This window comes from Adiantum capillus-veneris, chromosome 9 (assembly GCF_014529385.1).
Source record: "Adiantum capillus-veneris isolate H3 chromosome 9, ASM1452938v2, whole genome shotgun sequence".
Lineage (NCBI taxonomy): Eukaryota > Viridiplantae > Streptophyta > Polypodiopsida > Polypodiales > Pteridaceae > Adiantum > Adiantum capillus-veneris.
In genome coordinates this window covers 159177164-159197531 of record NC_140939.1, presented here as the reverse complement: position 1 = coordinate 159197531, position 20368 = coordinate 159177164, and the positions used below count along the sequence as shown (strand labels likewise).

Below are 20368 nucleotides of genomic sequence, written 5' to 3'. Positions count from 1 at the left end.
CGGAATATTCTTTTTCGTTGGAATATTATGGCCGGACGGCAGCCGAAAAGTGGTCGGAAAACAACCGGTCGGTTGGCCAGTGGCCGGTAGTCAATGGCCGATGGCCGGTGGTCGGAAGTCAATGGCCGGTGGCCGGTGGTCGGAAGTCAATGGCCGGTGGACGAATTCAATGGCCGGTGGCCGAATTCAAAAGCGGACTTGTCTTCTCAAGGGCGACCACACATGGGCGGATTGGAGGGTCCGATTTGGACTTATTCGTACAAGGGCGGCTACACATGGCTGTCTCTCATAAGAGAGGGCAGCCCTTTTGGCCTATAAAAGGAGGCCATTTCTACACACATTTCATAGTGTGAAGTTGATGCAACAAGGTCAGTGTGAGGTGGTGAGAGTGAAGCAAGGCGGGAGCTCCATTAAGGGTATAATCCCTTTGTAAACTACTTCTTGTTTTGAAGTACTAAAGCCATTGAGTGGTTGCTTTTCCGTGGACGTAGCCCACATTGGGTGAACCATGTATATCGTGTGTACTCTCTCTCTCTCTGTCTCTCTACTCTATAATCTCGTGTATATAAATTTGTCTCTCTCCATTAAGTAATCTACTCAATTATCTATTTAGCTACGTCTTATTTCCTAACATATAATGCTAGAGAACTATCTTTAGTAGTCCTCAACATGTCCTGATGCTTCTAGGAAGAAATAAATATTAAAGTTGTAAGTTATGAACAAATTACAAAAAATGTCAAATCCTGTTTTTTAGCGAGGATATTAAATATAGGAGCTTTTCATTTAGAGCTTTCTTTACAAATTTAGAGCTTTTTGTGGGTAGCAAAATTAGATGAAACCTTTTGCGCATACTAAGGTATATAGCTTTTCAACTAGGATAAAGTACATAGTAAAAAAATTGTGCTCTACATCTTTGTAACACAATTAAGGGCCATAGTAACACAACATGGATTTGATTAAAAAAACTAACCATATCAATATCAACATATTGATACTACAATTTCATATATATAGTATTTATAAGAAATATCATCACAAAGTCTTTGTTTACGATCTTGCAAGAATTTTAGTACAAAGTAAATTTTTTGAATTTTTGGTTTGAGGTAAGTTGAAGTCTACTCTAGCAGCGAGTCTTTATCTTGTTTAAATTATAAGCCAATTAGAGATATATGAGAGAGAGAGAGAGAGAGAGAGAGAGAGAGAGAGAGAGAGAGAGAGAGAGAGAGAGAGAGAGAGAGAGAGTGCAAAGTGAGATATATGGATTTTTTGAATGGAATAAGTTGAAGTCCACCCTGGCAAAAAGTCTTTATCATGTTTGCTCTATAAGTAATTAGAGAGAATGTGTGTGTGTGTGTGTGTGTGTGTGTGTGTATGAGAGAGAGAGAGAGAGAGAGAGAGAGAGAGAGAGAGAGAGAGAGAGAGTCCTTGATGTAAGTCTAGATCATTAAGATAGATGCAGAGAGAGAGAGAGAGAGAGAGAGAGAGAGAGAGAGAGAGAGAGAGGCAAATCTAGAGCATTACGAGACCCCACCCCACATACATAGAGACACACACACACACATACATGATGATTATTGAGCAAGCATTTGCTTGCATTACCCTAAATCCCAATAATAACAACAATAACAAAATAATGACATGACAAACATAACATTTTCCCCATAATTGAACAACATATAGATTGATCCTCGATTTGAGATATGAAACATCATCCCAAATCAACGAATCATGATTGTGGGTGAAAAAACCCTTGTGGGGACAAGGGAAAAACCCACAATCTCCATATGTTTCTTATTGTTGCATTGAAAAAATACTATCTCAAACAATACATAGAGTCAAGTCACAAAAATAATTGTCCACCTATGGAGGTAACTTATCTACTAGTTTTTCTCCTCAGGAGGAGGACGACAAACTTTCTTCTCTAAACACTCAGAGAAGACAAAGAAATCACCCTCTAGCATTAGACAGTGACGGATCTCCTTTGTGCAAGCAAGCCCCAAGCCACCACACCCAGCAAAAATGTCCATAACATGGTCGTCCTCATATGTGAATGTTTCTAGCAATCAACTGCGTCAAACATAATAATCAAAATTTAACGTCAAGAGCTAGCATCTAACTACCAAGATGAGTGTGCTGAGTATTCATGGCTAGAAATTTACCTGTAAAAAGTCTCAGTACGCTCTGCTCCCCCTCAAATCAAATCTCCAGCTATCCTTGTATAATTGTTAGATGAACGAGGTGGAGACTCTGTGAGGTACCTTCTTGAGGCCGAAAAGCACTCAAGAGAAACATCCTCCCCGGCCTTTCTATCATAATGAGGTGTAATGCTTTGAGCATTCTTACGATAAAACAAACCAAGAGTGAGATCCATCACCTATGTAAGGAAAAAATAAATCACTTAAAGAGAAGAACTCTAAATTTCATGCGCAAGCGTCACATAGAGAAGGCAACCTCACCTGCTCACCAGTCTCTGGATGCAAGTATCCCCCATCACACATCAAAGTCCACGAGCGATGGAGCTGCAAACTCACTCTATTAGCCTGCATGGCAAGATCCCCCAAATTTTGCGCAAGAGACAAAGTCACCAAGAAACCCTCGTCTGCCAAGTGAACATCGGCAATTTCCATGACACCACTCGCCAAGGCAGTGGAAAAGTGGTTCCACTCAGGAACAACCTTTACATTAGCTACACACTCAAGTTAAAATGAAAAATTACATCATAACATATATGCATTGTATAACGAAAAAGAAGCCATAAAAAAAGCTCACCTATAGTGCTATTGTGAATACCATCAACTAGCATGGACGTAGGGAAGTCTGCAAAGATCAACCTTGCCACATATTGGGAGATTTCCCCCTTCAATGAATACTCACGTCCATCATAGATTGGTGTTTTCTTGAACCACATTTCAATACTAACACAAACCAAAGGATCATGGTAAGAGTAAATTATGGTAAGTTGAGTTTTTAGAGAAATATGTAAGTCTTACATATGCCATGCTAGGTCATCAATTGCTTCCACATCCAACAACAAAGCATCCACACAAGTTATAAACTCCTCTCCTAAACATGAGAATGAAATTTTTAATTTCTTAGAATCTCAAAGAATGCTTAGAAAACCATAGGAGTGTCAACGGTTAATGCACACAATAATTAGAGTAATAAAAAGCAAACAAACAAGCAAAGAACATCTACCTGTGTTGCGTTTTGATGGCATCCTCTCATGTAGTGAACGACTCATAAAAGTCTCACAGAAGCAAGACTTTGATGCTAGGGTGGATCCTTTTGGTGGAAGAGGAATTGGAAAGCTCTCCTCCTCACCATCAAAATTTACAGGCACACATTGGGAGGGTTTTTCTATACTTTTTTTATCTTTCCTTCTACGCGAAGATGGCTTGGTGGATGGCTCAATGTGTGTAGCTTGGGGTGGGATTACACCGTCATTAGAGATGTGACTCTCTTTCAAAAAACCTTTCCATAGAAAAGTTCATAACAAAAGATCAACAAAATTCAATTTTAAACAAATTATATTAGTTTATACAAGAGATTGCAATTCACTTACGAGCATGAATCTCTTGCTCACTCTTTGGGATAACACCTAGGGGATACTCCAACCACCATGGATAGTGAGAGCACTCCCAAGGTGTAATACCCTTTTCCAAGAGTGTTGACGAGAACATAGTATTTTCATCCTCTTTATCTAGCCATTCTTGTACATCCTCCGGCATAGACTCTATCATCCTCAGCCGCATACAATTCAATAGCCATCTGAATGAAAAATCAATATAAAAAAGAGACAATAAAATACATTGTGAAGCAAAATTAATATTCAAACAATCCAATACCTGTACACAAGACGTTTGCTTGAATGCATCACTTCGGGTAAAGAGGCATAATCTGAAGCACTCTTCATGTTTGCTAGAACATGAGTATAAGCCAATGAAACATGTGTCTTCCTAGATGCCTTGAAAAAAACCTCAAATGTTTTTGGCAACAAAGGCCCCTCCACCTCAAACTTAGCAATAATAATTACTGCTTTGCCAAACATTCCTTGCCAATAGGTCTCTTGCCTCATGTAGGCTCTAAGTTTCTTATAGTCTGCAAAATGACCTCCCTTGGAGTCCTTAACTTTGGTCAAAATCATCATGTGAAGAAGTTATTTGCGTGTATTGAAAAAATTTATAACCGTCAATCCAAAAGTTAATGTACTGATTACAATGCATACTAAAACGACAAATCAAAGTTTAAGATGAACTGAAACAAACCTCTCTATTGTGATCTTTGCGGCGCACAAGCTGTATAATTTATCCGGAGTGATTCCTACCATTGTTTTGTCATGCCAATCCTTGTCAAATAGCATAGTAAAAAACTCTTCACCATGTGCAGGATTTGCAATAGAAAGGTACTTATATCCGCTATCTCTCATTTTTTCTTCTTCTTTCTTTAAAGCTTCATTCATCTTCTTTTTGAAATCCTCCCCAAGAAGACCTAAAGTTCTAAGCCTTCTCTTCTCATCAGCCAAAAAGGATTCCCATCTCCCCTTCATAGCAACACAGTTATTTAACAATATTTCTATGAGCCATTAGTAACACAACGCAAACAAATCCATGAGTACATAGGCTTCCCACATGGGAACCAAAACTCCATCCATAACTTGCCACCTCTACAAGGCTTCCCACGTGGGAATTTAGGGCATTATACAAACCGTAACCCAATCCATCACTTGACAACTATGAATAGACTTCCCACATAAAAATTTAAGGCATATTTGAACGTAATTGTTATATTTATTATCCCAAACAAATTGAGCATGACATACCTTCCAAACAAGTTGAGCAATCAAGATGCACGGCATTGAGTACCATGGCATAATCCCTTGGTTATGTCTAGCCTCCAATTTAAGCTCAACCTCCATCCAAGATTTTTGCTCAGGAGTTAGATATTCCATTATGCTCGATTTGTTAGCAATACCAAACTTCTGAAACATAAATACTTCATGTGCCAATTTGGGTGGAGCTGTAGCCCGTGAGATTCTAGAAGCAAATGTTGACGTGTAAGCAAATGAAAAAACATATTACAACCAGAGAATTGAACAACAATTAACCAAATATGCCTTACTCGTTTTTTGTATCAAGACTCAAAATCAACTCTGCTTCCTTCTTTTTATCTATCTCAATAAATTCACAAAGAACCTGCACATGGTATTTTTCATCCTCAGAGTGCTCTACAAAAGAAACATCATCCAAATTGATTTTTCAAGTGCAACAATGTATATCTAAACTCAAACAAAATAAGAAATGAAGCACTTGCCTTCTTCAATTCGTCGCATCCAAGTTTTCAATCTGTGGTTGCCATCCCAAACAAAAAAAATTTTGCCTCGAAGATCTACCCAATCACCCACAAGATTCTTTTCAAATTCTGCATTAAGTCTTTTCCATATTGGATCCCACTTCTCAATCGTATCTTCTGTTAGATGTTTTATTTCTCCATGTCGTCCTTTAAGTGAAACAATAAAAGAACCCATTGAAGAGACATAGACAACCCTATCGAACGTGGATGTCAACCAAGATGCATCCGAAATTGCACATCGAACAGCATCTGTAGCTATTAATCTACATAAAGGAACAAAAGGAGGCTCTGACTTTCTTTTGATATGAAATTGACTTATGACTTCATTCATCAACCCAAGAGACACATTCTCCCCAAAAGCCCTGTTATGCTTTGAAAAGTCGTCTTCTTCGGTTTGGTTATTGGTCTCTGTGTGGGTAGTTTGTGGGGTGGGAGCAAAAGATGGACCAATAGTATTTGGAGTGATAGCATTGCTATTAGAAGCACCATCTATAGACCTGTCCAAGGACCACGCTTCATCATCAACATACACACATTGATTTCTTCTCTTCACAGACTTCTTTGGTGGACTCATAGGTAGAATCCTTGATGAACCATCCTCAAGTATAACTTGCCTTCCTTGAATAGCCCCAGATCGTAGAGTCATCCCCCCTGAACAATTTGCTTCTCGTTTTTTCATGGAGAGTTTGGGAGCCATGAGAAAAATCTTACACCTTTATTAAAAAAAATCAATAGCATAATCAAAAATCTATTTAGAACTATCAACTCTTTTACAAAATACTATAAGTGCAAAAAATACAAAACAGTTATAATGTATAAATGCTATGATTTGAAAGAGAGAGAGAGTTAACACTTAGGAGTTAGATAGCTAGATAGTCTCTTAGGTTTAACACTTGACCTTCTGCTAAAAATTAAACATAGGATAAATACCTTAGATTTTTGCATAAATCAAAGTGGTTTCAATGCCATAGGGTAAACATGTCAAAACCTGTCAAAACAAGTAACATGTCAAAAAACTGACTTAAAAAACTTATTTTGTATTGAAAGAACAAAATACATTGCAAGCTATTATCTAACATTTATGTGTAGCACAAAAAAAAAGAACTAAACAAGAGTTTTATTCATGAAGAAAGGCACTCAAGAGTCCATTTGATTAACTCTTCCAGAACTATGTAACATGGCTAATATTTGGAAGGGACAAGCACCTCCACCTGTGGGCCCCCGGTGAGGCGAGAAAAAAAACACCGGTGAGTCGGCAACTTACCAGGCTCATTACTTCATCATAAGAGAAGCCATCATCTCAACTCTTGTACTCCAAGGGGGAAATTGGGCTGTGGGAGGCACTCACATGAGATATGGTGAAGCTTGCAATAGCTAGTATTACAAATATGTTGCCTCGCCATCAAACAAGTCCAAAGGTGTGACAAGGAGAAAATGTTCTTTGACGTTATCGACAAAGGCTACGATACATGCCGATCTGCTGAGCTCGACAAAAAGTATTGGCCCTTAGCCTTCCCTCAAGGCCTAAACAACCTATTCAACTTTGCCAGCAATAGCTCCTCCTTGCTTCCCACCCCATGACCACTGTCCATGCTTCACTTATGGAGGATGGCCACGCACTGCCGTCAACTCAAGCGCTACCCAAGGCAAGCTCAACTACACTCTCATTGGTCTCTAGTGGACTTCATCACCTTATGAACACAGACATTATAAGCACGTCTCTTGATAACACCCTACAACAACATGCCCAAGAGCAATGTCAAGTGCTCAATCCCTTGGAGTATTGGTCCAACATCGAGCAATATTCAAGGCCGGAGATGTCGAGTAAGAGGCCCTTCATGAAGGCTTCTCAATATGGTGGTTCCATAAGTGTAAATGAGACACATCCACAACTACTCTTAGCAAATGAGAGGCATCAGCAGAGCCTCGCAACTGAGAGACGGCATTCGCTTCTAGCAAATGAAGGGCAATTGATACATGCAGTGAACGAGAGGCAACATATTCCTCACTTATATGGATCATTGATTGGATCCAAGCATATTGGCTCAACTACATTGCATATGAATATAATAACTAGTCATGAGCAGACAGATGCTACCATTATCAACGCGTCGTCGTCACCAAATATTGGCATTGCTCCTACGCAAACACCTAGTCAACAAGAGCACCATCTTGCATAGCAGGCTCCACCCTAGCATTTGACGATGATATGGATAATGACAATCTCTTCTCTGATTATTTCAAACATCTCAATCGGAATCTATGGCAATTCCTCCACTTCTATGGCCTTGCTGGAGGAGTAAAAGGCCAAAACTCCGCAGGTTTTGAAACCCAGCAATGGACGCCCAGCACAAATTGTGGCCACAGTATGGTATTGCTGAGAGTTTTGCCACTCACAGCATGGTGCACGACGAGTTGAGAAGGGTCTATTGATCTTTCCATTTCCAAGCAGAGCATTGACACCTGGCCCCGTCCCTCCATGCCGCGTCCCTCTTTGCCAGCAACGCTTAGCAAACCTAGAAAAGGAGCACGCTATCCGTCCGCGTGCACGCAGACGGACAGCGTGCTTGAAATTGGACAGTGTGCACAGCAGAAGCTCACGTCTCGGACAGCGTGCACAGCGTGCCTGTACCTCCTGCTTGTAAATTGGATAGCGTGCACAGCAGAAGCTCATACTCGGACACAGCAGGCGATTAAGCACAAATAAAAAAACAAACAACATTCTCCTCCTCCATCTCTTCCTCCATGCCCCCCCGCCCCACTCGCTGAGCACGCAATCCGTCCGCGCAGCAGAAGCTCACGTCTCGGACAGTGTGCCTGTACCTCCTGCTTGTAAATCGGACATCGTGCACAGCAGAAGCTCATACTTGGACACAGCAGGCGATTAAGCACAAATAAAAAAACAAACAGCATTCTCCTCCTCCATCTCTTCCTCCACGCCCCCTGCCCCACTCACTGAGCACGCAATCCGTCCGCGCGCGCGGACGGATTGCGTGCTCAGTGAGTGGGGCGGGGGGCATGGAGGAAGAGATGGAGGAGGAGAATGGTGAAGATGGTTCTACCTGCTAAACTCCAACCATGATTTGCAGAGCTCCAGCCATGAGTTGCAGAACATCGAAACCTTAGGTTTTCCAAAAAACTTAGGTTTTGTGTAAATTCACCTTAGGTTTATTGAAAAAACATAATCCACCTTCAAATTTAAGGGATTTTTTTAATAATACCTACAATATTAAGCAAAAGTATCTGTTAATCTGATGATCCTATGACCACCATTTTGTCTAGCCTTTAGCCATGAAAGAACTTTCTAGACTCCGTAGTCTCCAATCCCTTTTATGAGTTCAAGCTTTTAGTAATGATCATGAGCTTCTATTTCCTCGTAAAAATAAAGACTCTACCTTACGTTATGAATGAAGATAGAATATTTAATTATTATTGTAGAGAGAATGAAAAGAGAGTATTTAATTATGATTGCTTTAATTATAGAAGAACTAGGAGAGGATATTATATTACGATTGTAGTCGTCGGCATTAATTATAAAGCAACAATGAGCGGCCCTCGCATTTATGATGTGGCAGTCACTCATTTGTTCTCTCTAAGTGCAAAAATTATGTTTTATATTTTTTGCAATAACTTTTCGTTAGGTTTAGAAAACCGACTGCTCCCATTGTCTTGGTATGGAGATGGACAGAGTAACTCTCTCTAATTGGACACTTGGAAAAGAGACACACAGTAGGGAATTAGAGCTTCGACAGAACAAACTCTTGCTCAGCAGATATTATCTACAGTGTCTTCTTCCTCCAAACTACAAATTTACATGTTTGAAAGCAATAGTTCACATCGGCTTGGAAAAAATGTATATTCAAACCCCTTTAGAGTGGGATATTGATGGAAATGAGCACTTTTTATTGGACTCTTCTCTCTCTTCTGAGTATTTCATTGAACATTCTAGTGATATGATCTATATTACAGATAGTGAGGATAGTGATTTTGGTGCTAAACCAGCCATAACAAGCATCAACAGTCAGTTTCCATGTGCAAAAGAAGATTGTTTTGAGATAAACAATCCATCAATGCAAGAGGAAACTGAGCCGTTTGACAAACAACAAAGATTGGGGTCCAGTGATGATGTCGTTCATGATTTTACAAAAAACTCTATCATTCCTTGGATTTTAGGTAGCAAAACATGTTTCAGACTACAACACCTGATAAACAATAGCAAGAAAATCAAACAGGTGACAGAGCTTCCACAGGTTTATGATGGTGACATTGCCTTCGAGCTACCCCACATTGAAGAAGGTTGTAAAAGGATGGAAGGGATGGAGCAAAAATTCGATGGTCATTTTTGGACTAGGCCACATAAAACTAACATGTCCATAAATTGTACTGTTAGGCTTAGTTATTACTTGGGGTCATTAGTTTGTCACAGAGTTCTTTGTCCCTATTATTTGAACAACACCAAGTTCAATGTCTCCTTCTTTCATGGTTACCTAGATAAGCAAGTCAGCAAAGGGCTTCTATGTGAAGACGAAAACCTGCGTATCACTTGTCATTATTGCAAAAAAGTTGTTTTCTGTGAGTGTACTTGTTCTTGCAAAGTGTACTACATTTTGCCCTTAGATCCGAAGCTTACAAGAATGATGATTCATGTAGGTCATCACTTGCATGAAGTCCAAGCAGGTATGTCAAGAGCCACAATAGAGAGAATACGGAAGATGGTTGCAAGTGTCTTGAAGGTGGATAGAAGCAGTGGACCAAGAAGAGTTCAGATGATTGTCGCTAGACAATTATTGGTTGATGCTATTGTTGGTTCAGATGAACTAAAAATGGGGGAGTCAGAGCTCTCAAATGTATTGGAAGAAATGATTCCACTAGTTCAAAATCAAAGGTAAAACATTCAACATTTAGATTTTTCAGTACTACAAGGTTATTTTAATTTATGACTTTTTTTGACAGATTTAAGATAATGGTAGCTACTGAGAAAAGACAACAAGACTTGATTGTTGGGGATGGGTTTGACCACATTATGCTTTTGAAGAAAAAATGTCACTTTCCTTACTTTCATGGAAGTCGTTTCCCTGGGCAAGGTGGGCCAAATGATAAGTGTTACATCTTTAAGATGTCAACAAAAGGTCCAGGGTCTGGTATAGAACTTGTCAATCGCATGCGTCGAGGAGGAAATGGAGATTTGAGTGCTGCTTGGGTACATTTTGATCACACACATAGAATAGATGGATGGGCAACTATGTCATGCTCTGTTTATGATCCGAGGTAGTCTTTTGGTGTGTTGTAGCATTTTGTTATTGCACATTTGCAAACTTTTTGTAACTAAGATTTGTCTTTTTTCTTTAGTTTGAAGGGATTGATGGTTATAGCGGTTTGTGACACCAAAGAGGAGGATACAGACACACAAGTCCTATTTTGGAGATCTCTTAATAATGTGTTGGCTCAAGAAGGTTATCCATCGGCAGACTTTGTAGGATTTATGGCTGATGAGGCTGGAGAAAATTGGGCTGCCGTGCGTACAGTTTTCAATGAAGGGCCAAATAACATCATGAATGGAAGGGAAAGGTCTTGTCTCTTCCACTGGGAGCAAAGTCTACATAAACATACTAAAGAATATATAGTCAAAGAAAAGTTTGGTATCCACAAAGACATGTGTGAGACTTGGCGCAATTCAAGGACAATGGGTTTGGCAATGAAGCAAGCAGAAGCAATTAGAAGATGGTGGGCATATAATGTTGCAAGTGAGAATATCAAGTCATTGGAGAAATGGTTCAAGTGGTGGGAGGCAAGGATATCTCACTGGGGTAGCTTACACAATGAAGTATGATACAATCATGAGCCTCACCACAACCTTCTCTATTTTTTTATTTCACTAATTCAAAGTTTTTTTTTGGTGGAATGCAGATATCTATGAGTCCTTGGGAAAAGGCTCAAATTCCGAGTACCAATTTGTCAGATCCCATTCATGCTTCTTGGCTTGCTGGAGAAGGCGGTAGCAAAAAAATTTCTTTGTATGATGCATGCGCCACTGATGTCATCAATGCGTATATTCAATGCACAAAGCAACATGTCTATCTAACAAGTAGATACATAGGGCTTGGTCCAGATATGCAAACATATCTATAGAGATCAAGAAATAAAGAAAATACTCTTAGCCCACTTGTGTTGGCACGTGCTCTCCAAGGGGCAGTGGCAGGCACACCATTTTATGGGCAAACTTTATTGCATGGAGATAAAGAAACAGTGCAAATAAAGAAGGCTAGAGGATTTGCAGAAACAGTTTCTCATAAGCCTGGCTATGTGATGGAGTCTAGACAACGAAAAGAGAGCGGACGACCACGAAAGATTTTGTTTGATATGGACATGAAGCAAGAGGGACAAAGATTTGATGTGAATGCAGATTCCATAGATGAGGAGATTCATGCAAATAATGACATAATAGAAGACACCATACCTTCTATTAGTGAATATGTTATTGGTGATTTTGAGATTGTTGTGCCAAGGGGTCATTGGGCAATGAGAAGAATGCCTCAAAATGTCTCTCGTAAGTGTTTTGGCATGCTTGAAGGGAGAAGATGCGATAATGTCATGCAAAGTAGGTCTCCAGGACTTGTGGACCCATGCTTTTGGGGAGAGAGAACTTACAAAGACCAGAGGCAACACCAATGGATGTGGTTTTGTGGCCATGATGTGCATCACACTGAAGTTGTGGCCAAACAAGTATTGTCACCACCGGAAAGGCCAACAACCTGGCTAGTAGAGAGTGGAACAGGTGTATCAAAGGAGGAGTATGCTGGTTTGCTAGGGGTAGGTTTTGTGATTAGAGCTCCTTCTCCAAATGTTGTCAAGGAAAGGAAGACAGTAGGAACCTCTCGCAAGCGCAGCAAAAAATGGAGGTCCGGTGTCTCTAAGGAGGCAAGTAAACGCATGGAAATGGGAGCATGTATGGAAGCTTGTTTTGTGCAAGAGATAATTTTGGTGCCTGCTCATCATGCTGTGTTCAAGATATTAACTCAAGATGTATATGATGTGCATGTGGCTATGGAGCCCTACTATACATGCCCTGATTTTCAAGGCCGGGAGAAAGCAACAAAATCTTACTTGGCTTGTAAGCACCTATACTTTGTCTACACACAGATTCTTGGGTTGGATGGTAAGGAGCATATGATTATACATCAACCAACACTACGTGAAAGAGATCTCACTTTCATCTTGAATCAACCCCGACAGTTTACGCCTTCAAAGAAGTAGAGAAAAAAAAAAGCCTAGTAGTTTGCTCAAATTTTTTTGACATTTTGGTGCATGATTTGTACACTTTGCGAGGCTTTATTTTGGCATTTTCCAGTAAAACAATCTCTTCGATGGCATGCTTTTTTCCTTGTACTATTTTGGATCATAAAGATTAATGCTTTTGAGGAATCTTTATGAATTGATGGTAGTGCTTGTACTTTTTTTTTTTGTTGAAGCCTTGTAGGTTTCTCTACAAGAATGACATACATAGAAGTTTGGGTTGGGTTGGGTTGGAGCTTTTATTAATACACTAATGTTGTTGTTGTGAAGGGATTGGAGTACATGCATCAAACTTGCAAAAATAGATAAAACTTAGAAACATCTAAGTGAACACAAGAGTGGTTGCATGCAACTTAGAAAGACCTAAACTATGTGAGAAAGCTCCAAATGAAAAGCTATCAAAAAATTGACACTCTTTTTTAGCCAATTTTAGCTCTTCTATGATTTTTTTGGTGGATTTCATGATATCCAAATGCATTTTTGATTTTCTATGTCGCATATTGTAACATAAAGCTAATATTCCTTGAGTTTTGGGGCACCTAATACCCTATTTTGCATAGTACACAACAATGGTTGATTTTTTCAATTATAGAAGAAAACGAAACATTCTAGTATATCAAGTATAGATTTTTCAATATTGTTAGTTTCTTGTGACAACTACATGCATTTTGTAGGTAGTAACAATATCTAGTCATAAGGATCAAATTTGGCTAGATATTGAATAGTTTCTATGCGATTCTACAACTCATAATGTTGAACCCAATTTTTTCATGTTTGCTGTATTTAGCACTTCATCTTTGTCCCCAGAATTCCCCTTGGTAAGAGATGTATTATTCTTTTGACATGCTCCATGGCTCCTTATGAACCTAAAGTACAATAAGGAACTAAGAAAACATGCATATATTACTTGTATTGAGCGTGGCTATAGAAACTTTGATGATAGGTTTGCAGATTGGTAAAAATTCAACTTTTTTGTACCTATTTATTTTGGCAAAACAAAAAATAGTGAGTGAGAAGCATCATATGTTCTGATCACCAACCCATTGAAGTTAACTATGGAATTTATCTCAAGTCCTACAAAAATCCCTAATCTTCTTTTTATGCAACAAAATGTAAGAAATGACTGTTTTGATGAAAATGCACTGGTCCATCAACTTTGGAGGCTTGGTGTGACGAAAAGATGAGAAATTTTACAAGTTTCTTATTTTTTCCATGTGTAGTAGGCCTTGAACTATAACCTCATGGAAGGATTTTACAAAATGAGTGGATCTACTATGGTTTTGGAGGTTTTTTTCAAAACCCTGAAAGGACACTTTTATGTCCTTTTAGGTTACCAACCTAGTGTTAATGATATGATATGTATGCAAGGTTGTCCACATCGGGCCACAATGCTACTTGCAGTTCATCATTGGTGATAGAGAGGCCGAATGCCTTGCGCAAGGTAATCCATCCAAAAAACCATTGTTTCTTACCCCAAGGTCATAACAAGCACAAGGCTCCAGAAAATTGGAAGACGCCTCTAAAGCTCACGACAGTAAATTTTGAAACTATTTGGGAAGAGCTCTACAATAACAATCCGGCTATGAGTACTCCACCCAAAGGTATGTCAAGGTATTCCATACTTTTAAGGCTTTCATATTGGAAGGAATTAAAAATAAACACCTCTTGGATCCCATGCACATATTCAAGAATGTAGCTCACACCCTGTGGGACCCCATTATTGGCAAGAAGGACTCATTGGGAGCGATTGCCGCCTCTGTTACTCCACATTGTTCTCCCAATGGGAAGATTGTGCTTCCTAAAGCACCATGGATGCTAGCCAAAGAAGAATTGGACCAAGTGAAGGGTACCATTGCGTCGTTTTGCACACCTCGAGGGGGTCACTTAATAATTATGTGACTATCACGTAAGTGCAACAAAAGGTTTATTTTTATTTTTCTCACATTTTCACATACAGAAGGGTACCATGAAATGAAATTGGGAAAACAATTTATAGATTGTATAGGAAAAGGATGTATTTTATTTTTCATAAATTCACAGATAAGGAGTTTTAAAAATAGTCCTTGAACACACGTGATATACTCAATCTATACATAGTGACCCCTCCCCCCCCCCCCCCCTCGTCGCACACCAACTAAAGGGAGCTTTCACAAAATTTAAGAAAGGTGAAAGTGTTCAATTGTATGGGTTGAAGTCCCATGAGGTCGCTAAAGGGAGCTTTCACAAAATTGAAGAAAGGTGGAAGCGTTCAATTTTATGGGTTGAAGTCCTATGATTGGCACAAGATGATTAGGTAATGTCCCTTTCTCTATTCTCTCTATTGTTTGTTTTGTAGGACATGCGTGATTTGTGTGTATGACTTTCTCTCACTTTCCCTTCCTCTAATTTACATTGTAGTTCATTTTGCCGGTGAGTATGTGCATATGACGGGACAAAAAAGTGAGGGATGCTAATTTTAAACTTGGAGAGCAAGTAAGGTACACCACAAGACTCCACTGAACTACACTTTTTTATGTACACAATAACCTCAACTAACACTTAGTGTATTCTTGCAGATTTGTGAGCTCTAAGGAAATTGAAATAGATGCTCAAACACTTGTAGCGAAAACTATGTGTGCCATTGAGAATGCATTTGTGCGATCGGTTCTTCTTAGTCAAATCCACCTCTTGGTTCACGTGGTTGATGATATCGCTATATGAAGAGTAGTGTGCACATGATGGATGTTACTTTTAGAGAGGTTTTCAAACACTCTCAAAGATTTTATGCGGCTACGGTCTCAACCAGAGGCATGTATGGCCAAGGGGTGGATTGTGCAGGAGGAATTTGTTTACATCCCAGAGTATTTGGCACAAGTTGATCCCTCAATGCCTCGCATGTGGTTAGACAAGGAGGATGCAAGGATGACTTCACACTTGCCAAGTGGAAAGGGAAAATTATTAACATGGATATGAATCTATCCCGAGTGGTCAATAACTTTTGTATTCTCAATGCAAAGGTTATGACCAAGTGGGTGGACTTGTGAACAATGGCAAAGGCAAGGCATTTGCAAGAGAGAGAAGCATGGAAACAAGTACATGCACGAAGGAGGGCACACCCAGTACATAGACACCTTGCATGTTTTCCATATCTCATTAGTGCGGAGTGGATTCATGAGAGAATGACCGAAGCAAAAGCGCGCGGAGAAGACATCATCGATAAAGAATGGGAGTATGCACAAGGTTGCGTACCAAAGGTAGAGTACTCATAAACCTAAACCATATTGTATATTATTTTCTTGATTTTATCTTTGTAACTAATAAAAGATATTTTTTAATTTGTAGTTCCTTTCCTTTAACTCTATGTGGTCAAAGGGTCGTCACTTTCGTACGCACCACATGGATGAGCGTAGAACCACCATGGACTATTGCGTCAAAGGAAACTTTGAAACAGATGGTGATGAATCTAGGTATTGTGGAACTATTGAAAGGATACTAAAGGTTAATTTAAACCTTTCATACCTTCATCTTTGAGTAGAATAGCCTGCTCAAACTCAGCATGTTTAGGTATCAAAGTGAATGAAGGATTCCCACCTAAATATGCCATAGTTTCTGTAGGACATGCATGAAAACAACAAAACATAAGACACATCTCACATTCCACAACTACGAATCCTTAAACAAAAAAAAACTTGCACAAAGAGTAATTGCATCTTACCATTCACCAAAAATATGCCAGTAGAAGATGCCTTTCTCCAAATGCCTATGACTCCAGCACAACCAAGCAACCTTGATATCAAAAGGTTGCACACGAAAGCAACCTTGATGAAAAATCAAAACGAAAGGATGCCTTGCTCCAAATTTTTATGACTCCAGCACAGTCAAGAAATTTTGATGTCGAAAGGTCTCACAACCAGGCAACCTTGATGTCAAGCAAGAAGGCTACGCAGGATAGAAGTGACACCATACGCGAGCACAAAGCACGACAAATACTAACGCATGATAGAAGAAAAGTTACCCTAGTTTCTCTATTCACATGAGCTCAGTCCCCTAACCCTAGACCTTGACAGGCGAGAAAGGTCATTGACTGACCTTTCTTGGAATTCGTGCTCCATGTGGCTCTCGGGTCTCGTCGATCGCCCACAAGTCGCACGAATTCTGATGAAAGGTTAATCACTGACCTTTCCCTACCCCATCAAGGTCAAGGGTTGTCAGGGGACAGGACATCCTGACCCACCATTGACTGTCCATGCTTGACAGTAATCTAGCCAGTAAACCGTTAGATGACTGACAGATTAACACACAGGAAAAACCAAAATTCAAAAACCATTGTAGGCTCCACATCAGCAGATGCAAAAACCTAAAAAACTCAAAACAAATTGTGCACTGACACATCATAGCCATAATTTCTTGATCATATGACATCAACCAATGATTGACACATCAGCATCCAAAATTATCATCATATAAAAAAAATACCACTAAAAACCTACCAAATCACAATGCGACACATCAACACATAGAAAAAACCAACACAAAAAGCAATTTAGCACATCAATAGAAATTAACCTAAAGAAAACGTAATTAAATAGCTCCAAGATTTATAATATAAAAAATAAAAACCATCATATCGCGTATAAAAAAAGCAGGTCCACAATATTGTATAAGCCACCAAGATCCATAATATGTTGAGGTCCAAGTACTTTGCAACTAACCAAGATCCAAAAAAAAAAATCAACTACTTGTTGAAGGCAACAACATCCTTCCCAACATACACATTAATGACACATTTGTTCATCCTATAGATTGGGAAAACAAAAAATCCACGAGTAGGCACACTTTGAGATACTATTCCCAATGCACGAGCAGACTCAGCAAGTAGCTCCTTCAACATTTCCTCATCAAAAGGGATGTCGTCACCAAGCTTGTAAGGAACAACAAAAACACCAGAAACAACTCCCTTCTTCCCACCTGGCAACTCCTATGAATAGTGCCATAACACTACAACACTAAATGAAGATATCGACGCGTATATATCGACGGCCATGCTTATCGACCTGTATATCGACGTCATTAGCATGCGTCGCTATACGCATCGCTATACACGTCGCAGTGTGCGTCGATATACGCATGGAAAGGCTTTATTTGCCACGCGTATTGCGACGGTTATAGCGACGCATATATCGACGCGTATAGCGACACAAAAAAATTTGGGGGAAAAAAGCGAAACCCGCGCGCAGGGTCCATTTTCGCCTGCTCGGATCTAGGCCGAAACCTGCTACGCAGGTATTATGTCCATCTCCACGCTCCCCAACCTCTCTCTCTCTCTCTCTCTCTCTCTCTCTCTCTCTCTCTCTCTCTCTCTCTCTCTACCTCTACATCGTGTGTGTGTGTGTGTGTGTGTGTGTGTGTGTGTGTGTAGGAAAGAGAGAGAGAGAGAGAGAGAGAGAGAGAGAGAGAGAGAGAGAGAGCGGTGTGTGTGTGTGTGTGTGTAGGAAAGAGAGAGAGAGAGAGAATTAATGTATGCTTAGGAAATTAAAATTAAAGAAAAAAAAATTAAAGAGAGAAATGAAATGAAATGTTATATTAACTTCTTCGAAAGGCCAAAGTGACCTATGAGACATGAGACAAGAAAGTTACAATGTGATGGATCTGATACAAAGTCAGAGTAAGAAGATGACAAAATAAAATATTATGGAATCCTAAACTGCTGGGTGTGGACTAAACGGCTAAACGAGCTAGTTGGGATAGGTAGATCTCCTCCATGGTCAGTACTCTGACCGGGCATTGTGCATGTCGAGCCATAGTGACCTAGCTAGATCCTCTGATGCAGCCTCTGTCGATGTTGTGTAGTCCTCCGCAGTCGTGGGAGTCTAGATCTCCCTAGATCAGTCGCTCGTTCGATCATTAGAGAGATAGGTAAGTAGAGAGAGAGAGAGAGAGAGAGAGAGAGAGAGAGAGAGAGGGAGAGAGAGATTGACCAATAAAGACGATATTTTGACCCGGTGGTCCTGATCTCCGTACACCTCTGGACCGAGGTGTACGAAGATTGGGCAAGACTAGAGAATGAGAGGTAGTTTACATTGTGAGGAGTATATATATATATATATATATATATATATTAAAACAACATTCATAATCATTGTAGATGGCAACGTCATCAACTAACATGGAGGAAAAGATTGCATGCTCGTGCACGCTCTGCAAGTATCAAATCCTGCGCAAGCGTAGGATATGTAATGAGCATGTGCACAAGTACAGAGAGTTTGCTAGAGAAACCGTACAGAATCTACGATACGACTCCTACGGAACGGGCATTGATTTCCGCGACATAGCACCTACATCTGAGAGAGAGAGAGAAAAAAGATTATGCGTGAAGGTCCGACCAATATAGAGCCACGGATGGAAGCAGAAAAGGGCTTACACACAGAAGATGACGGCATGGAGGAGATGATGGATGCCTTCTTCCAGACAAGCGAGGAGAACGCGAACGAAGCAGCACCAGAAGCCGTGCGCCTATCTCCTGAAACATGTTGAGGAAGTTGGAACGTCAACCAATCTATGAAGGCGCCAAAATATATGTGCTTCGTACTTGTCTGGAGTTTTTGAATCTTCAGTCAATGTACGAGTGGTCAGATGCAAGCGTCACTGCTTTGTTTAGGTACGTAATTTACAAAAGAGATTTTCTGATTGCAACGGTGATGTGCTCGGAGAGCTTTTTAATTTAATGTGGCTTAAATAGGTTATTGCAGGAGCAACTTCTCCCGGATGGCAATGAAATGCCCCCCTCCAGGCCAGACGCAAAGCAACTTCTGACCTCATTTGGCTTGGACTACAACAAGATTCATGCATGTCCAAATGATTGCATTCTTTTTCGCAATGAATTCGCAGATTGTCTGTCGTGTCCTAAGTGCGGAGCAATGCGCTACAAACAAGATGCACTTGGCGAGACAGTGCCAGCTAAAGTGTTGCGGCATTTCCCTATTATTCCTAGGATAAAAAACATGTTTCGTTGTGGTTCCATTGCAAAGTTGATGTGGTGGCATTCTACGAATAGATCCACTGACGCAACATTTTGGGTGCCCACTGATTCGAAGGCTTGGAGGCACATTGAAGATACCTAGCCACATTTTAAGAGTGAACCACGCAATTTGCGTTTGGGCATGGCAATGGATGGAGTCAATCCATTTGGCTTGAGAAGCTCGTCATGGAGCACTTGTCCTGTGTGCCTTATCAATTACAACCTCCCGCCATGGCTTGCTATCAAGAAGGGTCATTTGATTTTAAGCTTGATTGTACCTGGTAAGTTCAAGGCAAAAAACATAGATGTTTATCTAGCTCCACTAGTTGACGAGCTCCAGGAGTTATGGCATGGGATCGACATAGCAGATGTGGTTGAATCAGTAGGACAACAGCATGCAAGGATCCATGGACTTCTTATGTGGACTATGCATGATTGACCAGGATACGGAGAAGCTTCTGGTAGTGGTTATTGATTTACAAAATTCTCGCTATTCGCAAGCCCTTTTCCTTGGCCTGATTCATGCTTTAATATATGCAGGACTAAAAACTTTGGGATACAATGCATGTCCAATTTTCGGGCAGTCTTTGGATGTGCGCTATTCTACCTCTCTTCAAAAGACAATTTATCAAGGCCACCACCGTTATCTTCCAGATGGCCATCACTTGCGCGAAGGCCAACTTGGTCGCATCGAATGTTGTCCTATGCATGTACAAGAGTGGCATCGCC

General features: G+C 40.2%; 1 pseudogene; it reads right to left on the bottom strand.

Annotated features, from left to right (window-relative positions):
• Positions 1 to 2171: 2171 nt before the first annotated feature.
• On the bottom strand, positions 2172 to 6941 carry LOC147451465 (uncharacterized; annotated as a pseudogene).
• Between the last annotated feature and the right edge of the window lie 13427 nt (positions 6942 to 20368).